Source organism: Etheostoma spectabile, chromosome 20 (assembly GCF_008692095.1).
Source record: "Etheostoma spectabile isolate EspeVRDwgs_2016 chromosome 20, UIUC_Espe_1.0, whole genome shotgun sequence".
Taxonomy (NCBI): domain Eukaryota; kingdom Metazoa; phylum Chordata; class Actinopteri; order Perciformes; family Percidae; genus Etheostoma; species Etheostoma spectabile.
The window spans coordinates 7595175-7601548 of record NC_045752.1 but is presented as its reverse complement, the minus strand read 5'-3'; positions in this window follow the sequence as shown (position 1 = coordinate 7601548).

The following is a 6374-nucleotide window of genomic DNA, read 5'->3' as shown; positions in this document are numbered from 1 at the left end:
TCTTTCTTCTTCTGGCCATTCAGGATGCCCAACGCTGAAACAGACTGGTATCAATGGCCACAAAAATGCCAGATGCTGAAAATAAACTGACATTGTGACTTGGCTTGTTAACTGTATTAATACTGTATTTGCTTGAATGCAAAAAGATGTAAATTAAAACTACCATGTTAAACATGTACCTTTTACCCTGGAGGAATGCCATTCACCAAACAGATTTTTGTTGTCAAGTTCATTGCATTTATGAAACAGTCCTGCTTGCTGGGAGAGATGTTTTATAGATTTTATGAGTTTGAGTCAAGAGATGTTTGAGGTTTATTTTAGCGCTGAAAAAACAAGAGGTGATTTAAAAATGATTTGGTGGCTTGTTCTCTTTCTGCAGGATCTTTGCAGATCTTTTAATTTTAACATATTATTTCCAAAACATAACTTAAAGTGTCCTTTTGTATGTGACCTGTACTATATGATTCATTTAATATTGTATATATGATTTACCTTGTCTCATGTAGTGTTATATATCTAGATTAATTTTGTACAAATTGTCCCTCTGTACAGAATAAAACATCAATAGCAAGTGAAAGAAGTCAATCTGGCACATACCGTCTTATTTCTCCTGTTCTTGGATGTACTTTAAGTGACACAAGGATTTAGAAAATGTTATTTTTGTTATTAAAATCTGCAAAGTTTCCTCCCTCCTATATAACTGACAAATGTTTATACCCGTTGTGTGCTCCTTTCACTGTCTTTAGTGGTGTACAACTATGTAGGATGAATAAAGAGATTATTTGAATATATATATATATATATTTTCAACCATGCATCCATTTTGGCTTTACTTAACTGAAAGGGCAGGGCACATCTCAAATAACTATTCTGAAAAACTTGTATGCTACAGTATATAAACTTTAGGCCATTCGCTGTAACATGGATAAAAAGGCTAGTATTGGCAATGGGGGTGTTCTTAGTTTGGATGCATTAAACGGAACTATTGTCACTAGCAAGTATGGCCGCTCTGGCAGTGGGCTACTTTGAACACAAGAGGGAGCCAGATACCTGAAAAAAACATTTGCCAACAGTTGTATTTACAGAGAATAACATTTGCGACCCCACTTGTAGCATTCATCTTGCAGGTCTCACTTATGTCCTCCGTGACTGGATTCAGCAACCCATATGTCAATCAAAGCTAAAAAGGGACACAATAATCAGACCGTCACGTACAATGCAATGAGCATGTCAGTCTCACTGGCTTCCAGCAGCGCCCTAACATGAAAAATTCTGATGTGACAGCAACCTAAATCTTACTGTGAAATCATTTGAATAGGCCCGATATACAGTGTGCCTGTTGTTTAGGACAGATGTAAGCCATCAGTGTTAATTAGTGAACAATAGTTTCTCAGTGCTAGAAACTACAGAAACAAAACTCCACTATTTCACCAAGCTTCATCTGGATCTGTTCCACTGACAAATATAGTTTATATAATAAACTAACCAGAAGAACAAAACGTTGAATGGTTTTATTTGTTTCTCAAGCTGACTTTTTCCATCTATTTCAATGGTTTCATCTTGTATTTTAGAATTAGAATACTGCACAAACTGTCAGATTCTGTTGTTCTTTCGTTTGCAATTTTCTAGCTATCATTTATGATCCTTTTATCTTTAAGGTTCTTTAGTTTTTTGGGTTAATACATAAAATAAACTAATATTGGAGTAGAGCTAAAATAAAAAGACATTGGACATCTTTCAAGCAAAAATGTCAAACATTTTCTAAACTGCATGAATATGTCAATTATCTGCTTTTCTTTGTCATAAATGAAAGTAAAGTGACTATCAGGGATTGGTCTGTTGGTCGAACAAGAGAAATTTGAAGATGCTACCTTGCTCTTTAAGTATAATCAGCAGAAATTAAAATTAAAATAGTTGCAGCCCTTAATTGAATTTAACCACAATCCAGGCAATGGCCTTAAATCCATTTTTTTTTGTAATTTTATAAATATTTAAATGGCCAATGAAAGTGAACACCTGCATACATACAGTACTAATCAATGTCAGACACAGGAAGAGAGTTCTTCAATTCCATGAATGACTTTTGTAACAGTTGGCCGTAGTAGCTTAGCTCCCGGTGCAGAGAGTATTAAATCTTGATGTTACACAAGGTGAAAGTAAAGCCATGTGAGTCACAAAGGATTGGCGAGCGGAAGGCCAATTGTACGCAAGTGTGTGTGTGTGTGTGTGTGTGTGTGTGTGTGTGTGTGTGTGTGTGTGTGTGTGTGTGTGTGTGTGTTTTTGGAAGGGGGGTGATTTCGGATGAACCAGACTTTTGTTTTTTTCCTAGAGGCATTTCCGCAAGATCTGCTGCCTTGTCCCGAGCTGACACCGCTGATGGAAATAACCCTGAAATGCACAGTTGGCCTGCAGTACCAATGTTGTAAACTCACTTCTCCTTTACTGCATTAAAGCAAGGTAAATGAGCAAGAGGGATGACTATACTCTGATGGTATTTGAACATGTATAGTCCTGTTAGATGCTCAGACGTGTAGCACAACAAATGTCAGCTCCAACTGTCTACAAGAACATCAATAAATCAACAGATTTCTTTATCTTCTCCCTGTATATGAGGAATTGAGGAATGTCTATATGAAGAAAACCACCCTTTTCAGATTCATAAATAAGTAGGGCTCTAATAGTTAGTTTTATACCATCTCAGGTAGATACAGGGTTTTGTGACAGTTCTGTGTTAGCCATTGTATTAGCATTAAAAACCAAAATGGTATAACACCACAGCAAATCTAGGCTGAAAACGTTAGTGTTAGTGTGGCCTTTGGCCCTAGTGGTTGGGTAGTGACACCTACTGTTGTTCTACTATAAACATTTATTGGATTATGAACTGTGTTAGTTCAAAATTAATTTACTTTTTTTGTAAGTTTACTTTTCAAAAAGCAAACAAAGAGATTAAAAGAATTTAATATAAATTAAAAAATGTGCAACTCTTTTTTTAAGAAAATGGTTTTTGGAAATGTGATTGATTTCCTTGTTTCTTTAGATTTAATCGATAAGAACCATAGACTAGTGTATTAAGAACACAGGATATCTATATAAAAGCTTTTGCTTCAACCTAATCCTTTTCAGTCACTGTTTACTGTTTGAGTTTACACCGCGATATGTATATAAGTATTGTTTTATGATGAAAACGAAATCAACAGCAACTACTTTTTTTCTTTACTACTTTAACTTTTTTCCTGACTCTGAGCATGGCAATTGCATGGTTATTTATCACAGTGAACATTGTTTGAGAACAGCTGCCATGCTCTTACGTTTACCATCATTCTGTATTGAGTCTTCTGATGTCTGCCAAACTAATAAGACCACATTTACACAGTACCAAGTTTCTTTTTTGAGCTCTACATTTTTTACAGCACAGCTGCAGGCCCGGAGGAGAACTCAATGTGCTCCCTCCTTTAAATAGTTTAAAGTACTGACATGCATCAGTCTGTCATCACAATCCAATACTTAAATATAGATAACTTAATGAATATGTAAAAACTAATACACTATAACTGCTTCCCATGTCCCACAAGGATCAAGCCGTGATTACATAAAGTGAGACAGTTTTTAACTGATGGACTTCAGTCTTTTGGGCTTGTGTTGTCTGTGTGCTAGCTGTATCTGGACTGCAGGGACCTTTCCTATTGGTTAATTTATCTAAACTTACAATTGTTTATAAGTCTAGCAGTGAAACTATTAGTTTAGATAAATCCCTCTTTATCTTAGATAATCTGGTTAATTATTCCATAATTGATGTCCTATTGGCTGCTTATTTGACATTACCATTATGTAGCCTGTGCGTTTGTCTAATGTTGGCTTTCCATTCATCCCTCTCTGCGGGAGGCTGCCATGGCTGCTGCTGCTCGACAGCTACAAATGTTACTATTGCCTTCATTAAACCTGCACCCCCCTGTACCTCAGTGTCTCTGTCTGCACTTCCAATGGTCATCTGACGTGACCGCCATCATCCTCCTCCTCCTATCCAGTTACACCACAGAATAAACAACACATAAGCAATACTACAACCAGATAATAATAATGATCATCCCAATATGAGGGTGAAAGTAGGCTAGGACAGACAATATGTAAGCATGTATGTACAGTGTGTAAATATTACAAATCCATTTACTATGAAGTGTAGAGACTAAAAAAGGGATTTAAAACTTTGTAAAATTTGTCGACATAATGACAAAGTTATAAATGCTAGGGTGGTGCTGAATGTGTTTTCACAACAGTGTTTTTTACTGCAGCCTGGTGGGGAGACAGACGTGGTACTGCAGCTGCCAATCTGCTCTAAGTAGAACGCTTAAATGTGCTGTGACCTCAGCAATAATGAAAGATTGTCAAAGCAAGTTGTGTTTCTCTATCTTTCCAAATGTTAACCATGCAACACCTAAATTAACCTGCAGCCAGGGTGTACTTACTCATTTAAGTGTTTCCTGTTTGGGACTTTTTAAGCATCATCACTGACAGGTTGCTGAAAGAAAGGGTGTATCATTGCATTCAACATGTCATAACGTGAAAGCGGTTGGTTGGTTCCTTGACTCCTATGCTCTGGTTCTTGTGGTGTTTCTTTTGACAGTTACATTGCTAACATGACCGTACTATTATCAGATATATGTTGTACTTTGACATCTGCACTGTGACGGTCTGAAGGTAATGAGATTTGTTTAAGTAGCAAAACACAATGCTATTTTGTACACATTAAAAGGCTGGGAAGATATAGGAGGCAACAAAAGAGACAATACCATGGTATACCACATTATATTGTCATTACATTAGCTGATTTTGTTGTACGTGTGATGTGTATGAGAAATACAGGCGATACCGAAAATAATTCTCACTGATCCCAGTCAGAGCTGCTCTCTCAAATCCCACAGCATCTCCTGGGTTTGTGTATTGCAGTGTATTGTTGCCAAGTTGTCCTCACTTGCCCTACCTGACTCACATGGCTCGGAGCCAAGACTGACAGACTGCTGGAAGGGAAACCTGCCACCATCTGGAACATAACAGACCGGCCGGCTCCTAGATAAAATGTTAGTATCCATCTATAGATCCATCTATGTATCATCCATGGGAATTCATGAAATTGCATATTGTCATTCATTTTGTGTGGATTATTTTATGCATTATGGACATTTTGCCTTTATTTCAAAAGTCGCAGCAATAAAAAAAACAAAGTATTACAGCAAACCAACATTCCTGGATCTGTCTCTGAGACAACAATGTATGTGTCCCAGATCACCGATGTTCCAAAACCTCTCTTTGGTAATCATATATATATATATACTTAGAATCTCATTCTAAGATTACACATTTTGTTTGAAGCAGGAGCTACATTGTTCCTGTTGTGCTCTTTAATTCAAACATCTGTATACCATCAACTTAATGCATAGAAGGGCCAGCAAAGCTTTTCAACAAGCTTTGGGACAATTGCATGTTATGATGGAGGATGGGTCGGAGTAGATGATCTTTAACATTTAAATTTCAGCTTTTTCCTCACTCTGTATTTTGGGGAGAGCCAGTAATGCTTACTTGCATACTGAACTGAAAAATATGTGGGAGTGAAAGAAAAACTGATGTTGTCATAAAGACTTATTCATAAGCTACCTTTACGTGTCTTTATTGTTGAATAATGAATAAACTAGTGTACTGATCATCTCTGGACTCCCCTCCACTGTCACTTCTTGGGTATGAATGACGTATATAAGTGAGACACAAGGCGGTCTGTAAGAAATTAGTTGTCAATCATGCACCTGACTTTTGTGTTCCCTTTGGTGTTGGGCGGCTATTACATCATGATGCAGTGTGGGGCAACAACGCAGGCAACAACGGAAATCATATTAACCTGCCCCAAAAGTACAAATTTGCATTAGAGAAAATACACATTCTATATACATTCAAGTTACACTTGCTCTTTCTCTAGTTTAGTACTTTTAATGACTCCACTCTAATCAGGCATACAGGATTTTGGAAATATATTTGTCTGCAGGAGGCACTTGTCTATATGTTGAATTTTAATGTTATATATAATCTTTTAGGTTATGGGTGAAAGCTTTAACATGAGAGGTATAAAAAATGCACCATCTGTCTCCTGGGTAGTTTAACCCACTGCATTAATATTAATAAATCAATAGCATGTTCTGTGCCAGTTTACGCACCTCAGAAGCCTTCATGAGAAGCAGCCAGGCGTTTGAGGTTTCTAAGTTGAAGTCCTGCCTAGATCCTACAGGGGGTGGTGTTACTCTGCAGGGACTAGATCCCGAGCCTGATAGAGGGAAGATGAGAGATGGAGGAGAGGGCAGATGAGGTGAGTGGCGGGGTGGCAGCCGCAG